Source organism: Anomaloglossus baeobatrachus, chromosome 3 (genome assembly GCF_048569485.1).
Source record: "Anomaloglossus baeobatrachus isolate aAnoBae1 chromosome 3, aAnoBae1.hap1, whole genome shotgun sequence".
NCBI classification, from domain to species: domain Eukaryota; kingdom Metazoa; phylum Chordata; class Amphibia; order Anura; family Aromobatidae; genus Anomaloglossus; species Anomaloglossus baeobatrachus.
In genome coordinates, this window is record NC_134355.1 from 123127238 (window position 1) to 123146501 (window position 19264).

Below are 19264 nucleotides of genomic sequence, written 5' to 3' on the forward strand. Positions count from 1 at the left end.
TGGGCGGCGAACGTCCACTTCCTGGAGTGGGAGGGGCGTTTGGTGTCACATCGACGTCACACGGCAGCCGGCCAATAGAAGCGGAGGGGCGGAGATGAGCGGGACGTAAACATCCCGCCCACCTCCTTCCTTCCGCATTGCCGGCGGAAGCCGCGGGACGCAGGTAAGATCTGTTCATCGTTCCCGGAGTCTCACACACTGCGATGTGTGCTGCCTCGGGAACATTGAACAACCTCACGTTCAATTTTTAGCAATTGAATGACGTGCGTGCGATGAACGTTTTAACGTTCAATCGCAATCGCACATAGCTGTCACACGCTACAATATAACTTACAATGCCGGATGTGCGTCACTTACAACGTGACCCCGCCGACACATCATTCATAAGATATATTGTAGCGTGTAAAGTACAATGTGACACTAAAAACAGTCTCAGAATCATTGGGATCCATTGAAGCATTCCACAGTTATTATCAAATTGACACTGGTTAGATTTTCAAAATTTGTCTTGGTCATTAAGGGGGTTAATACTTTGTAGGGAATCCTTTGCAGGCAATGACTGCCTGAAGTCTGGAAGACCTGGATGTCACCAAACGCCGGGTTTCCTCCTTTCTGATGCTTTGTCAGGTCTTTGCTGCAGCTGTCTTCAATTGTTGCTTGTTTGTATATCTTTCTGCCTTAAGTTTTATTTTAAAGGGAATCTGTCACCAGGATTTTTGCCACCTACTCAGAGAGCAGCGTGATGAAGGAAAAGAGATCCTGATTCCAGCGATGTGTCACTTACTGGGCTGCTCAGTGTAGTTTTTATAAAATCACTGTATAATGAACATGAGATTACCATTAGAGGACTACTTGGTAGTCCAGCAGCTGCATGAGTTCATTATAACCCTGCTCTACATTCAAATAACTGATAGATCTGCAGCAGAGAAAACAATGATTTTATCAAAATAACAGCAAACAGCTCGGTAAGTGTCACATCGCTGGAATCAGGGTCTCTGTCTCTACATTATGTTGCTCTCAGATGGAGTAGCGAAATCTTGCTGATGGAGTCCCTCTAAGCTTTTGAAATGCAGTTTGATGTGGTTGAGATCTGTAAAAGAGTCAACCATTGCAAAATATTCTACTTCTTTAGCTTAAAAAAAACCCGTGGGTTGCTTTTGCAGTATGATTTGGGTCATTGTTAGGAATGAGCGGAATCGTGGATGTTTGGGTTCACAGGTTTCTGCTGGACTTTAGTTAAAAGTTTAGTTCAGGACCCAGACTTGACCCTGGACCCCAAACAAGTGAATAAGGGTGCCGTTTGCACCAAAAATGCATTGATGGAAGCGCTAATATAGTGATCATATTTTATGTATATGTTATCTACGCGAGAATGATTACCTTTGTAATGCTGATTCACTGGCATTGATTAATAAAAAGAAAATTACATGATGAGTTGGAGTCATCATGTTCTTTCCTATAGATTACACAGCCTGGCAAAGCTGAATCCGGGACTCCATAGCGATTTGAATGGAATACATCGTGAGCTGGACTTTATATATACAAGTGCATCTCAATAAATTAGAATATCATCAAAGAGTTAATTTATTTCAGTAATTCAATATAAAAAGTGAAGCATATATATTATATAGAGTCATTACACACAAAGTGATCTATTTCACGTGTTTATTTCTGTTAATGTTGATGATTATTGCTCAGTGGTCCAAGGTGTTGTTTTCAGATGAAAGTAAATTTTGCATTTTATTTGGAAATCAAGGTCCTGAAGTCTGGAGGAAGAGTGGAGAGGCCACAATCCAAGCTGCTTGAGGTCTAGTGTGAAGTTTCCACAATCAGTGATGGTTTGGGGAGCCATGTCATCTGCTGGTGTAGGTCCAGTGTTTTATCAAGACCAAAGTCATCGCAGCCGTCTACCAGGAAATTTTAGAGCACTTCATGCTTCCCTCTGCCGACAAGCTTTTTGGAGATGGAAATTTCAATTTCCAGCAGGACTTGGCACCGGTCCACACTGCCAAAAGTACCAATTCCTGGTTTAATAACCACTGTGCTTGATTGGCCAGCAAACTCGCCTGACCTAAACCCCATAGAGAATCTATGGGATATTGTCAAGAGGAAGATGAGAGACACCAGACCCAATGCAGACGAGCTGAAGGCTGCTATCAAAGCAACCTGGGCTTCTATAAAACCTAAGCAGTGCCACAGGCTGATCGCCTCCATGCCACGCCGCATTGATGCAGTAATTCATGCAAAAGGAGCCCTGACCAAGTATTGAGGCATTTACTGTACAGACTTTTCAGTAGGCGCCAACATTTCTGAGTTTAAAATCATTTTTTCAGTGGGTTTTACAGTGGGTAAAAAAAAGTATTTAGTCAGCCACCATTTGTGCAAGCTCTCCCACTTAAAAAGATGAGAGAGGTCTGTAATTGACATCATAGATTGACCACAACTATGAGAGACAAAATGAGAAAACAAATCCACAAAATCACCTTTTCTGATTTGGCAAGATTTTTTTGCAAATTATGGTAGAAAATAAGTATTTGGTCAATAACAAAAGTTCATCTCAATATTTTGTTATATATCCTTTGTTGGCAATGATAGAGGTCAAACGTTTTCTGTAAGTCTTCACAAGGTTGGCACACACTGTTTGTGGTATGTTGGCCCATTCCTCCATGCAGATCTCCTCTAGAGCTGTGATGTTTTGGGCCTGTCATTGGGCAACATGGACTTTCAACTCCCTCTAAAGGTTTTCTATGGGGTTGAGATCTGGAGACTGGCTAGGCCACTCCAGGACCTTCATATGCTACTTACGAAGCCACTCCTTCATTGCCCTTGTGGTGTGCTTGGGATCATTATCATGCTGAAAGATGCAGCCATGTTTCATCTTCAATGCTGTTGCTGTTGTAAGGAGGTTTGCACTCAAAATCTCACGATACATGACCCCATTCATTCTTTCATCTTTCATATACACAGATCAGTCGTCCAGGTCCCTTTGCAGAGAAACAGCCCCAAAGCATGATGTTGCCACCCCCATGCTTAACAGTAGGTATGGTGTTCTTTGGATGCAACTCAGTATTCTGTTCCCTCCAAACACGACGAGTTGTGTTTCTACCAAACAGTTCTACTTTGGTTTTATCAGACTATATGACATTCTCCCAATATTCTTCTGGATAATCCAAATTCTCTCTAGCTAACTTCAAACAGGCCTGGACATGTACTGGCTTAAGCAGGCGAACACATCTGGCACTGCAGGATCTAAGTCCTTGGCGGCATAGTGTGTTACTGATGGTACCCTTTGTTACGGTGGTCCCAGCTCTATGCAGGTCATTTACTAGGTCCCCCCTGTGTGGTTCTAGGATTTTTGCTCACCATTCTTGTGATCATTTTGACCCCACGGGGTGAGATCTTGCATGGAGCCCCAGATCAAAGGAGATTATCAGTGGTCTTGTATGTGTTCCATTTTCTTATTATTGCTCCCACAGTTAATTTCATCACACCAAGCTGCTTGCCTATTGTAGATTCAGTCTTCCCAGCCTGGTGCAGGGCTGCAATTTTGTTTCTGGTGTCCTTCAGCAGCTCTTTGGTCTTCACCATAGTGTAGTTTGGAGTGTGACTGTTTGAGGTTGTGGACAGGTGTCTTTTATACTGATAACAAGTTCAAACAGGTGCCATTATTACAGGTAATGAGTGGAGGACAGAGGAGCCTCTTAAAGAAGACGTTACAGGTCTGTGAAAAGACAGAAATCTTGCATGTTTTTAGATGACTAAATTCTTATTTTCCAGCATATTTTCCAAAAATAATCTTGCCAAATCAGAGAAGGTGATTTTCTGAATTTGTTTTCTTATTTTGTCTCTCATAGTTGTGCTCTACCTATGATGTCAATTACAGGCCTCTCTAATCTTTTTAAGTGGGAGAACTTGCACAATGGGTGGCTGACTAAATATTTTTTTCCCCACTGTATATAATATTCTAATTTTCTGAGATAATGATGTTTGGCTTTTCATTGTCTGTAAGCCATAATCATTAACATTAACAGAAATAAACACTTGAAATAGATCACTTTGTGTGTAATGACTCTATATAATATATGGGTTTCTCTTTTTGTATTGAATTAATTATATAAATTAACTTATTGATGATATTCTAATTTTTTGAGATGCACTTGTAAGTTTTCCCTGGACCCCAAGCCCCAGATACAGTCATATGAAAATGTTTGTGCACCCCTATTAATGTAACCTTTTTTCTTTATAACAATTTGGGTTTTTGCAACAGCTATTTCAGTTTCAGATATCTAATAAATTATGGACTCAGTAATATTTCTGGATTGAAATGAAGTTTATTGTACTAACAGAAAATGTGCAATTCGCATTTAAACAAAATATAAACTATATATAAAAATAGAACTGTACCTGTGCTTTTCCATTTCCTTACTATGTTCCTCACAGTGGAAACTGACAGTTTAAATCTCTGATACAACTTTTTGTATCCTTCCCCTGAACAACTATGTTGAATAATCTTTGTTTTCAGATCATTTAAGAGTTGTTCTGAGGAGCCCATGATGCCACTCTTCATAGGAGATTCAAATAGGAGAACAACTTGCAAGTGGCCACCTTAAATACCTTTTCTCATGATTGGATACACCTGCCTATGAAGTTCAAAGCTCAATGAGGTTACAAAACCAATTTAGTGCTTTAGTAAGTCAGTAAAAAATAGTTAGGAGTGTTCAAATCAAGAAATTGATAAGGGTGCCAATACTTTTGCACCGGTCAAATTTTGTTTAAATGTGGATTGCACATTTTCTGTTAGTACAATAAACCTCATTTCAATCCAGAAATATTACTGAGTCCATCAGTTATTAGATATATGAAACTGAAATAGCTGTTGTAAAAACCCAAATTGTTATAAAGAAAAAAGGTTAACATTAATAGGGGTGCCCAAACTTTTTCATATGACTGTAAGTCAATGGCACCCTAGCTGATGCTGTAAAACTGCTGTAAAATGGTTGTAGTAAAAGCTAGGGGTTTCAAAAGTTAGCAAAATGAGGGTAAGAGTAGAGCAATTTTCCTGCAAACAAATATGGATAGGGAATAAATAATAAAAACAATTGTGTGGTCAACCCTTTTTGTGGTAACCAGCCAAGGTAAAGCAGACAGCTGGGGGCTGAAATAATCAGACTTGGAAAGCCAATGGTTATATGGCCATTTCCAGCCCCAAAATAGCAGCCCACAGCCAAACCAGGAGTGGAGCATCCATTAGGGTTTAGGATAGCCTTTGTGCAGTATCAATTGGGTAATACTTTTGAGGTTGGTGTTAACTGTGAATTGACAGCTGTCATCAAGCCCAGGGGTTAGTAGAAGATATGCGTCTATCTTCATTACTAGCTCAGAAAGTGTACAGTTAAAAAACACACACAGTGGGAAAAAAATTGTTTGCTTGAATAAATACTGCCCCCAAACTGCCTTGTTTACCAATTTATTAATTTTAAAAAATCCTCAAAGTTCCAATGAATTCCATTAATGAATAAGGAATCCCCCCACACTTCCTCCTTAATCAAATTATTAATTAAAAAGAAATCTTTGTGTCTGAAGATGGTCTTTTTCTTTTCTCTGTACTGTTCTTGCGGGGAAATAGACCATTATCTGTGTTATGTACTTTGTTGGATAATAAAAATGCCCCTGATTTAAAAAAAAAAAATTCTGATGTAATTTAATTGTGTAATATCCCACGATAACCATCAAATTCTATTAGCTTTGTTTTGGGACCTTTCTGAGAACAAGGCTCCATAGGTCAATAGCTATCAGCGGCAGACTTGAAATTTCTCAAACCCGTAAGAAAGTCTGTGCCTGCCGCTGACCACAATGGAGCCTCGTTCTCAGAACATTCTCATAATGAGGCCCAATAGGTCACTTGCAGTCAGCGACAGGTAGGGAATATATCATGAGCATGAGAAATTCCTAGTCTGCCATTGACCGGGAGTGACCTATGGATTCTCGTTCTCAGAACAAGGCTCCATAGGATTCGATGTGCATCATGGGACATTAGACCATTAAGTTACATTGGTACTTCGAGGATTTCTTTTTCATTTAATAAATTGGTGAACGAAGGAGTGTGGGAGCGTTTTTATTCACCATTGGATTACGTTGTATTTTATTTTTAAATATTAAAATTGCTGAATGATAGAGTGTGGGGGAGTCTTTTTTAAAATATACTATTTTTTTCCTATGTGTGTGTGGTTTTTTTTTTAACTGTACTTACTGGTTTAGTAATGGGAGTGTCTGATAGATGGATGCGCCACTTCTCGGGCGGTTGCTGGCTGCTCTTGTAGGCTAGGAAGGGCCAAATAACCATGGGCCTTCTCAGACTGATAATACGAGCCCTTAGCTATCTGCTTTTACCTTGACTGATAATCAAATATAGGGAAGACCCACACCCTTTTTTTTTTTTTTTTTAATTATTTAAATAAATAAATAAATAAATCATTTTAAAAAACATCATGGGATCCCCTCTTTTTTAATAACCAGCCAGGGTAATTTAGACAGCTGAGGGCTGCAGCTCACAGCCGTCTGCTTTACCTGCGCTGATTATCAAAAATAGGCATGATCTCACGATGTTTTTTAAAATTATTTATTTAAATAATTTAAAAAAATGGCGTGAGTCTTCACTATTTTTGATAACCACATATTTTTATTTATTTGTTCACAGCAGTGTACAGGCATTTTCCCCATGCCAAAAACCTTGTTGATTGGCTGCGCTGCAGCCTTTCAACAAACTTTAGTCAGCATTTAAACAGCACCCGAATTCCAAACTCGGACACGGACTTCCATGAAAAGTTCATGTTCGAGTTTGCGTACTGGATACCAGGTCTCTAGTACAAACTCCGAATTTTTCCGTTCAGGTTCGTTCATCCCTAGTCATTGTCCATCTGTACTATCAGGCACTGTTCAATCAACCTTGCTGCATTTGGTTGAATCTAAGCAGAAGGTTTCACCCTGTACACTTCAGAATTCATCCGGCTGCTTCTGTCTTCAGTCACATTCAATAAACACTAGTGACCCCGTGCCACTGGAAGCCATGCATGACCATGCCTTCACACTGCCTCCACCATGTTTTACAAAGGATGTGGTGTCCTTTGTTTCAAGTCATTCTAGCACAAGTTGATCTTAGTTTCATCTATCCAAAAAAATGCTTTTCCAGACCTGTGTTTTAATTTTTTTAATTTTTTGTTTTTTGGCAAAGTCTAATATGGCCTTTCTATTTTTATTGCTGAATAATGGTTCACACCTTGTGGTGAACTCTCTTTATTTGCTCTCATAACGTCTTCACTTTAGGCCTTGGCTCCTTCCGATGCGAGAGCATCGAATGAAAAATGCTAATGACCCTTGCCGCAGGCTCTGCGAGCGAGACATGAGTGCCATGCAAATATGATCTGATCTTGCAATCAGAGCACTTTCTCCCTCTTCTCCGCTACCTGTCTCTGTGCATATCACACTGCACTCGAATAACATGTAAGTGCAGTGCAATGTTTCACACTCACCCATAGACTTGTATGGTGCATGGGAACTGAGACTCGCTGCCAAATGCAGCATACTGCGATTATTTTCTCATGCCGATAAGGCATGAGAATAGAATCGCAGATGGACACTGCCTCATAGATTTACACTAGTGAAAGGGCAATCCGAGGTTTTATTGGATTGCGCTCATCCGTGTAAAGGGCAAGTGGAGCTGAGGTCTTATGGTAGACTTAGACACTGAACATCTACTTCCTGGAGAGTGTTCCTCACTTGGGTGGATGTTATGAAGGGGTTTTTCTTCATCATGGAAAAAATTCTGCGATAATCCACCACTTTTGTCTTCCGTAGATGTCCAGGTCTTTAAGGAGTTCCCAAGTTTACCAGTGCGCTCTTTTTCTTTTTCCTTAATGTACCAAACTGTTGATTTGTCCACTGTTAACATTTCTGTTATCTCTCTTGTGGATTTTTTTATTTTTTTCCCCCAAAATATTGATGTTCTGTTTCTCTTCGATTGAGAACTCCTTTGACCAAATGGAGTGGGTTCACAGTAAAAGCAAACGCCCTATCTGAAATCAGCTATAGACCAGTATGTCAAAGATAGTGAAGGAGTTAAATAACCAAATGGTTCCTGGCAGAAAAAAGGTTGCCTAACCCTGTTCTAAACCTTTCCCTTGTGGTTCTAGCAGTAAATTTCTCCACAGTATCCTCCACAGGTATAGTATGATGACCCTACTGTACCCCCCTTCAACTACCTGGCAATGAATGATGATCCTGACATAGTAAGATCCTCAACTGTGACCTCCACACAACCCTACAACCCTATATGCAGTATAATTGGCCTACATATAGTATAATGGCCCCTGCTATCCCTACAAATAGTATAATAGCCTCTACACAGCCCTCCACACAGTATAGTGGCCCCCACACAGCCCTCCACACAGTATGATAGACCCCACACACAAACCTTCACACTGTATATATGCTTGCATACAGTATAATGGCCCTTTAATAACTGTAAGTAAAGTATAAAGGCTCCCTTATAGCCCTCCAAATAATATAATTGGCACTACAAAGTCCTTCATTGAGTAATGGGCCCCACATAGTCCTCCATATAGTATAATGTGCTCCCCAATAGTACTCCATAAAGTATAAAGGACCCCACATGGTACTCCATATTGTCTAATACACCTCATAGTTCTCCATATATTATAATGCATCCCCCATAGTTCTTCATATCATATATTACACCCCATAGTCTTTAATATGGTTTAATGCACTCATCATAGTCCTCCATTGTAATTCACCCCATATTCCTCCATACAGTATTATGCAGGTTCCATATTCCTCCATAGAAATACCACAATAAGAAACTTGGGATGGTGCATTTCCTCAATAAAAATATTTTATTTTATTAATTACTAAATATAAAAATCATTTTCCAATTACATATATGTGCACAACAGGGTCACAATATTCTTTTTCACACTGGACAAGCTCCAATACCACTATTAATATTGAAATAGCTGCACAGACTTATTAATGGCATATATCATGCCTACAACATGTATGTTGGTAAATTTCCTTTCGTTCCGGGTAAACCCCTGTACTTCAACCGGCTCCTAAACACTCCCTCCCCACAGCTTACAGTAGCGCTGTGCGTGCAGTAGTTCCTGGCGAGGTTGGGAACCCTAGTTAAAGTTCGTAATAAAGCGCAGCTATAACTGACCTGTACAAAGTTTAATGCGGTTGTGCACACGTCCCCTGAAGAAGTGGGAAACGCGCGTCGGGACCAAGGACGGTGGTATGGGAGCTTGTCCAGTGTGAAAAAGAATATTGTGACCCTGTTGTGCACATATATGTAATTGGAAAATGATTTTTATATTTAGTAATTAATAAAATAAAATATTTTTATTGAGGAAATGCACCATCCCAAGTTTCTTATTGTGGTATTTCTATGTATCAGGTGTGATTCCCACATGAAGTAGGTTTAAGATAAGGTCAAATGATGCAATCCATATTCCTCCATATAGTATTATACAGACCTCATATTCCTCCATATAGTATTATGCAGCCTCCATATGGTGTTATGCAGCCCTCACATTCTTCCATATAGTATTATGCACCCCTTATATTTCACCATATAGCATTATGCAGCACCCATATTCCTCCATATAGTATTATGCAGCCCCCATATAGTATTGTGCACTCCCATATAGTATTATCCACCTCAATATATACTTTTATGCTCCCATAGTCGTCTGGCCTCTGTGGTTAAATACATAAGTACTCACTTCTCCTCATTCCCCCGCTGCTCTGGTCTACTCAGCGTGCCCACTGTTCTGTCGCTCTCTGCACATCTCAGCACAGCGGTGCGCAGTAGTGATGTGATTGCGCTCCACTTTGCTGATACGTGAGAGTGCCACAGACACAGTGGGAGAATGACGATAGAGCAGTGATAGCGAACCTTTCCAAAGCAGAGTGCTAAAACTGCAAACCAAAAGCCAATTTTTTTTGCAGAGCGCCAACATTACAATTTAACCAATTCTATTATGTAAACAATTAATTGATTTTAAACTTACCTCTGCAGCCTTCTCTTATCTTCAGCAGGGGGGCATCAAGCTTACCACACATTGAAGCTGAACCACGCCCACTGCCCTTTCTAGACACAGCAGTTGGATTGATCTTTATGGAAAAAAATGCAGAATATTAGATTGATCGATAGATAAATAGATAAATGTCCCCAATGCTGGTGATTGTCTCCCATCCTGGTAATTGTCCCCATCTTGGTAAATTCTCCATCCTGGCAGGTTTCCCATCCTGGCATGTTTCCCCATCCTGGTATGTTCCCCCATCCTGGCATGTTCTCCCATCCTGGCAGTTCCCCCATCCTGGTATATTCTCCATCCTGGCATGTTCTCCATCCCGACAGTTCCCCCATTCTGGTATGTTTCCCCATTCTGCTATGTTCCCCTATCCTGGCAGTTCCTCCATCCTGGCAGTTCCCCCAACCTGGCATGTTCCCTATCCTGGCAGTTCCCCAAACCTGGTATGTTCTCCATCCTGGCAGGTCCAACATCCTGGCATGTCCCCCATCCTGGTACGGCCACACACAGTTTACAAAGAAAAGCATACTCACCTTCGAACACTCGCTCGACAACCACTGCACGCCACTGGGCCCTCAGTTCGCGCCTGGCCACAAAACGTCATTATGTGACAGTGCGGGGCTTAAGGATGCTCCCAGTGTCTACTAAGCAACAGGCCTGAAGCCTCGGAGAGCAGTGTCGGAGTGAAAAATGTCTCCTCCACTTCGACAGAACTTTGAACTGCTAGTACGATTGCGCCAGCAGTTCAAAGCTACTGAGGCGACAGTGCGCGTGCTGACAGAGAGGGCTCTACGTGCCCTCTATCAGATAGAGAAGTTCTCCGATCCATCTCTCATCATTTATTTCAATTGTATTGGTGCTGGCAATGGGCCCCCTGGCTCAGGGGCCCCATAGCACTCGCGTGGCCTGCCTCTACTGGCGGTAAGCCACTGGCGACAGCATTTTATTTATTATGCATTGCTTATATAGTGCTTTCTTATTTTGCAGCACTTTACAAACATTATCATTGCTGTCCTCATTGGGCTTCACAAACTACATTCCCTATCAGTACGTCCAAGAAGTGTGGGAGGAAACCGGAGTACCCAGAGGAAACCCACGCAAACACAGGGAGAACATACAAACTCTTTACAGATGTTTTCCTTGGTGGGATTTGAACCCAGGACCCCAGCACTGCAAACCAACTGAACCATGTTATGAACCTTTTCAAGATACAAAGTTTTTCAAGCATGAAGTTTTCAATTAGTTTGCTGCCTTATACAGTATATTTCTAGAACGTTAGATCAATAGATAGATTGACAGATCGATATAGATAAGGCTGCTTTACAATTTCATATACGATCTCGTATGCGATGTGACACGCCCAGGTCGTATATACGATCTGCAGATCGTACATAGGTCATCTAGGAGCCGTCACACGTGCATATTCTACACGATGCCACATTGATCAATATCTCGTTAGATCCAGGAGATCGTGTTTACGATGACACCAGCATATTACTCCCTTTTTCTGGGAATGAAAGAGGCGTAGCTTCGCACAGAGTTTACACCCTTGAGTGTGTGAAGTCTCGCTCTACCCACACACATACGTCCTTAATTTCTTGATTTCTTTTCACCTGATCCTTGCGTTTGGACGTCTTGACTATAAAAGTCTTCATCTGAAGCAGAGTTGTTGCGCAGACACCGGTGATGCACGTGCGTTCTGTGGTCTTGGTTCCTGTGCTGATTTCATTTTTGTGTTTGCGTATTTTAAGGTAATTTTTTTGTTTATTTCGTTACGCAGTTGGTAACAATCATAGCGGTGGGCGTGACAAAAGACACGTAAAGACACGCCCGCGCCGCATATGATGTACATAAGAACGATGAAGCTTGTCGTTGGTAGGGTGTCAAACGTTACAATATTCTTGTTTCGTTCAACAAGACGAACAATATTTAGAAAATGAACGACGTGTATGCGATCAACGTTTTTGCAAACAATCTGGGTGGCACGTAGGTGTCACACGCAACTACGTCACTAACGATGCCGGATGTGCGTCACTTATGACGTGACGCCGCCGACACCTCGTAAGATATATTGTAGCGTGTAAAGCCCGCTAGAGATTGATACATTGATAGATTTTTCAAACCCCAAACTTTTCAAGCCTAAATTTGTCAATTGGTGCACTGCCTCATATTTCCAGATAAATCGATAGATAGATAGATAGATAGATAGATAGATTTTTTTCAATAACTAAAAAATAAACTACAATTCAATGCAAATAATTAGTACATTCATATCCACTATGACTCCATTAAAAATTAGACTCACGACAAGTGTTTACATTCGGATAGGTGATAGTTGCGGTAATATTCTACTGTAAACAAATATGAGTAGTGCTCTCAACATGAGACTGACTAAGGGATAGGATGGTCAGCCCCATTGAAAAAAATTTCCTGTTGCTATTTCTTTACCATAAAAGAATACCATGTTTTTATCAGCTAGCACTAATATTAGCAGTAGTCTGAAGCGTACATGTTGTATATCCTATAGGCAGTGACGGATCTCCGTCCGTACATGCAGATTTAAGCTTCCTCTACTTGCACTGCAATCACCCTAGATGAAATCATCATGGTCAGCGGCAGAGAGCAGCAATCTTGTGCCATGTGTTGTCACTTGGGAAAGAAATAGCAAGAATTTGTTACATGTCCTGAGACGTGTCCCCCTAACCACATCAGTTTATGTGATTTCCATTTCTGCACCTGGATTGCAATTCAATGCTTCATCTGTTTATGCAAACGACTTACAAACAGCTTACACCAACTGCTTTAAAGCAGATCTCTTTTTGATTTGGTCCTTTTCTGCTAAACATGCAGATTAAACAAGGGCCTTCTGATAAAGATAATTACAAGAGGACTACGTATTAACTTTACATTATTAAAGAAAGACCCAAATCTCCCTTTGCAAGCTGTTCCTGGGATTAGCAAAATAATAACTTTCATTTAGGATAATTGTAATTTGAATTGCTTGGGTTTATGGTTTGCTTTTGACAATTACAATTTATTCTTGGCTCTGGAGGAAACAGAAATCTAATTAATCAGGTATTTTGTCAGGTACCAATAAGAGATATCAGTTTCAAGGGATTGTAGCAAGGCCACGTGGACCATTTACTACAGGAAAGACATTGTTTATGTAGATGATACTAGTTACATTTCAGCTTGGGTTCTTCATATTTTTTTTAACGTGGTCTTTGCTCAGCTTATTTTCTAATTATCCATTATTACGCTAATTGAAATACATTGATTTCCAATCAGTTATTTTAAATTCTCTATGCCTATGTTATAATTGGTTTCACTGGTGTAATGACATGAGTAATAATCAATAAAGAAACGCTATGTTCAGTAATTCATTATCTTGTTAAAGGTTAGCTGTCATCAGGTTTGCTGTTATTAAACTGCCTCCTAATTAGGATCCTAACGATCTGTTCTGAGCCCCTTTGCTGCTCGGCATACCTCTTTTAAACACAACCATCCCGGTATGGTAATCAGCACCAAGATGTCCAATTTATCCTATTGTTTTTTCAATTATCACCACTGAGACTTCACTTTTACAAGTACTTGGTGACCAATGATCCTTTTAAAGGGGTTGTCCATAACTAGTACAAACCCTTCTCATTCCATTTGTGTCCCCCAATTAAAATAAAAAGCCTATACTCCCCTCACGTGGATGCTCGCATTCCGAGGGCTCAACATTGTCTTATCTCTCCCAATCTTAAAAATATGAATTAATCAACAGGAAGTGAAAGCTGAAGCTGACATCCACTTCCTGTTGATTGCTCCTGTGTCTGAAGCCGAGAAAAGAGAAGCTAGTGGTGACTGTGCGTAGCGCTCGCGCGGTGTCACAACCTCTCATAGTTCCTAGGATTGAGTATACAATTTCTTTTATTTTAATTGGTTAAACATGTGGAATAAGAGGGGGTTGCCTTAAAAGTGGACAACCCCTTTTAAGATAGGTGCTGGTGTGGCAACGTAACTTAAAGGAAAATAGCATGTTCCCCTCTTCCCTCCAGCCCAGCAGCATTCACATCTGCATAACCAGCACTCCTCGAAATCATGTTATCACACCCATTGAGGTGTGATAAAAGGTAAGGAGGGCTGACTACCATGGGGAACAAATGCCCTATTGATTAGTCAAATTTCTAATTAGCATAGGAAAAGCGGAGCTTATAAATACTTTTTTTAAAACATTAAGCGAATAACATACAGGGCTGGTTAGGCAGGGAATGTAGTCATACAGATGTTAATGCTGCTGGGTCCCTTTAATCCCTTCATCACCCAGCCTTTTTTCACCTTCATGACCGGGCCAATTTTTTCAATTCTGACCAGTGTCACTATGATGTGATAACTCTGGAACACTTCAACGGATCCCAGCGATTCGGAATTTTTTTTTTTTCGTGACATATTGCACTTCATAATAGTGGTAAATTTAGGTCAATATTTTTGTGTTTATTTATGAAAATATTGGAAATTTGGCAAAAAGTTTGAAAATAGTGCAATTTTTAAACTTTATTTTTTTATGTCCTTAAACCGGAGAGTTATGTCACATAAAATAGTTAATAAATATTTACCACATGTTTACTTACCATCACTAACAATTTTTGAAGCATATTTTTTTTTGTTAGGAAGTTAGAAGGGTTAAAAGTTTATCAGCAATTTTTCATTTTTGCAACAAAATTTACAAAACCCTTTTTTAGGGACCATATCACATTTGAAGTGACTTTGAGAGGCCTAGGTGACAGAAAATACCCAAAAGTGACAGCATTCTAAAATTTGCGCCCCTCACACTGCTCAAAACTACATCCAATAAGTTTAACACTTTATGTGCTTCAGATGAACTAAAGCAATGTGGAAGGAAAAAATGAAACATTTTCTTTTCCCCACAAAAATGTTACTTTAGCCCCACATTTTGCATTTTCACAAGGGTAACAGGAGAAAATGCATCATACAATTTGTTAAGCAATTTATACTAGGTACACAGATACCCCATGTGGGGTGGAAAACTACTGTTTGGGCACACAGTAGGTCTCGGAAGGGAAGGAGCACCATTTAAATTATGGAGCACAAAATTACCGCGAATAGATAGTGGACACTATTATTAATTATTATTAAAGTGCCATTTATTCCATGGCACTTTACAAGTCAAAAGAAGTATACTTAATAAAAACAAGTGCAATAATCATGAACAATACAAAACACACACTGCTACAGGAGGAGAGAGGACCGTACCTTCGAGGGCTCACAGTGTACAGTGGATGAGGAGGATACCGTAGGTGAGGGTAGAGCTGGTCGTGCACCGGTATAGTACTAGGTTTTTCAGAATAGGTAGGTCTTCAGCTTCGTTTTGAAGGTCTCCACGGTAGGTGAGAGTCTAATATATTGTGGTACAGAGTTCCAGAGTATGGGGGAGGTGTGGGAGAAATCTTGTATGCGATTGTGGGAAGAGGAGATAAAACAGGAGTAGAGAAGGAGATTTTGTGAGGATCTGAGGTTGCATGCAGGTAGGTACTGGAAGACTAGGTCACAGATGTATTGAGGAGACAGGTTGTGGATGGCTTTGTATGTCATGGTTAGTGTTTTGAACTGGAGTCTTTGGCCAATGGGAAGCAGATGAAGGGATTGGCAGAGTGGGGAGGCTGTGCTATACCAAGGGGAGAGGTGGATTAATCGGCAGGAGAATTTAGGATGGATTGAAGGGGTGCAAGGGTGTTAGAAGTGAGGCCACAGAGCAGAAGGTTGTAGTAGTCAAGACGAGAGATGATGAGGGCATGCACTAGTGTTTTTGCAGAATCTTAGTTGAGAAATCTATGAATCTGTTAAATATGAAGTTGATTCGACAGGAGATAGCAAGGGCTTGAATATGTGGCTTGAAGGAGAGAGGAGAATTAAGGGTTACCCCAAGGCAGCAAGCTTGCAGGACTGGGGAGAGTGAGCAGCCATTGACTCTGATAGATGGGTCTGTTTGGGGGGTTGAGTAAGGTCGTGGAAATCTGATGAATTTTGTTTTGTTAATGATAAGTTTTAGAAATCGAACAGAGAGAAAGAATGAAATAGCAGACATTGTGGGATTCTGGTTAGTAAGCAGGTGAAATTTGGGTCTAAAGAGGTAGATCTACGTGTCATCTGCGTAGAGCTGAAACTGAAATCCATAGACCTCTATGAGTTGTCCCAGGCCAAAAATGTAGATGTAGAAAGTTAGGGGTGCAATAACTGAACATTGGGGGACACCGACAGATAGTGGGCGAGATGAGGAAGCAGTGTGAGAGTGTGAGACACTGAATGTCCGGTTGGTTAGGTATGAAGAAATCCAAGATAGGGCCAAGTCTGTTTGCACAGCCTTTGAAGTGCCTAAACAGTGGACCTCCCCCAATAAGTGAACCCATTTTGGAAATTAGACCTCTCAAGGAATTTATCTAGAACTTTGGAAAGCACCTTGAATCCCCAAGTGCTTTACAGAATTTTATAACGTTGACCTGTGAAAATGAAAAAAATATATTTTAACAACATAAATGTTTCCTTTTACTAGGGTAACAGGAGATACGGGACCATACAATTTGTTGTGCAATTTCTCCTGAGTTCAAAAATATCCCATATGTGGTCAAAAACTACTTATCAGGTACAGTACAAAGTGAAGAAGGGAAGGTACGACATATTTCACTTAAAATTTAGTTGGAATGGTTTGAGGTACTATGTCTCATTGGCAGAGCCCATGAGGTATCAGAACAGCAGACATGCCCCACAGATGACCCCATTTTACACACTGCATCCCTCAATGAATTCATATAGGGGTGCAGTGAGCATATTGTCTCTACAGATGTGTCACAAAATGTTATACTATTGGGCGGTGAAGAAAAAAATATTTACATTACCACTAAAATGTTGTTTTAAACCCAGATTTCCAATTTTCACAAGGGGAATAGATAAATCAAAGGCCACTAATATGTTACACAATTTTTCCCGAACGTGACAATACCCGACATGTGACTGTACAGTACTGTTTGGCTGCATTGCAAAGCTAGAGAGGGAAGGAGCACCATTTGACTTTTGGAGCACAGCTTTTCCTAAAATAGCTTGCATACACCATTTGCAGAGCCCCTGAGTGCCAGAACAGCAGAAACACCCTCAAGTGGCCACGTTTTGGAATGTACACCCCTTTAGGAGTTAATCTATAGGTGTAACGACGATTTAGTCTCTGGAAAACACCTATGAAGTCAAACTCAGTGAATGTTGCAGAATTAATAATAAAGAATTAATAGCCCTTATAATGCTCTGTACATTATAGTGCCTGTACTTTGTGCCCATCTTGTGCTTTTGGAGACACACACGCTGTAAATTATGCAGGCTTCCTTACTACAACAATGCCAAACATGTGGACATTAACTGTGATTTAGACACATTGTGGTGCTCAGAAGGGAGAGGGGTATTTAGATTTGGTAGCCCAGAATTTCCTCGATTTATTTTTTTGTGGGAAGAAATAACAATTTTTCAGAGCATTTGTGCTACCAGTAAGTTGGAAGCCCCCAATATTCCTGTTTAAATGATGACAGGCCTAAGAGGGACTTGTTTTTCTGTGGGTTAAGTCAAATGCTATTTGGTGGCAATTTGGGTATAGAATATTTTGGATTAGTTCATATTTATCCTGTGCTTTATGCTGAGCACTTACATCTGGGTTTCCATCTATATCTCTGAAATACATGATTCAGATGAAACCCCCAACAGATCCATTCATTAATGAAGCAGCAGAGTTACTCCAGACTCTGGCCAATGTTCAGCAGTGCCCTTCTTTTCAAAGGTGCACAAAATTGTTTTTAACCGAATTTTTGTGCACACCTTAAAAGATGTGTAAAAAGATGGACGCCGCCAGACCACAAGCCAGATGGGAAATCAAACCGGCTCACCTCTCCCTTATACAGTGAATTTTCCTTTGGGAATTTTGCCTGAATTGCATTTTTCAGAGATTTATACATAATACTCAGTGTTAGCATTCAGCTTAAAGCGCAGGATAAATGTGAGCTACGCTGTATTGCAATATTGAGGAGACAGAATGAACAAATCAGCAGCAGTTGAAGAACTGACTTTATTACTATTTTTTACGCTGTTAACCTTGCGTTATAAGTGATTAGGAAGATATATTCCTCAGGTCAGTATGATTACAGTGATACCAAAGTTATTTACTGTACGGGTTTTTTTTTTAGTTTTGGCTATTATCACATTCAAAACACTTTTTACAAAATAAAGGATTTTTGCATCACAGAATTTTGAAGGCTTTAGCTTTTTTATTTTTCTGCCAACAGAGTCATGTGAGGGCTTGAACTTTGCGGGATGAGTTGGCGTTTTTATTTTGGGTCACACAATATTTTTTAATCACTTTCTATTCCACTTTTTGTGAGGCAATATCACTGGTGTAACTAGAGTCCAATGGGCCTGGGTGCAAAGTTTGATCCGACCCCCAATTTGGGCCATTGTAGCATTCAAAATCCTGGTTCACTGCCTGGTAAATATGTCCCCCATCCTGATGTATAACCCCATCATGACTGTATGCTGGTACATACAGTACAGACCAAAAGTTTGGCCACACCTTCTCATCTCTAGAACAACTATTAAGAGGAGACTTTGTGCAGCAGGCATTCATGGTAAAATAGCTGCTAGGAAACCACTGTTAAGGACAGGCAACAAGCAGAAGAGACTTGTTTGGGATAATGAACACAAGGAATGGGCATTAGACCAGTGGAAATCTGTGCTTTGATCTGATGAGTCCAAATTTGAGATCTTTGGATCTAATCACCGTGTCTTTGTAAAAAAGGTGAACAGATGGACTCTACATGCCTTGTTCCCACCGTGAAGGATGGAGGAGGAGGTGTGACGGTGTGGGGATGCTTTGCTGGTGACACTGTTAGAGATTTCTTCAAAATTGAAAGCATACTAAACCAGCATGGCTTCCACAGCATCTTGCAGCGGCATGCTATTCCATCCGGTTTGCGTTTAGTTGGACCATCATTTATTTTTCAACAGGACAATGACCCCAAACACACCTCCAGGCTGTGTAAGGGCTATTTGACTAAGAAGGACAGTGATGGGATGCTACACCAGATGACCTGGCCTCCACAGTCACCAGACCGGAACCC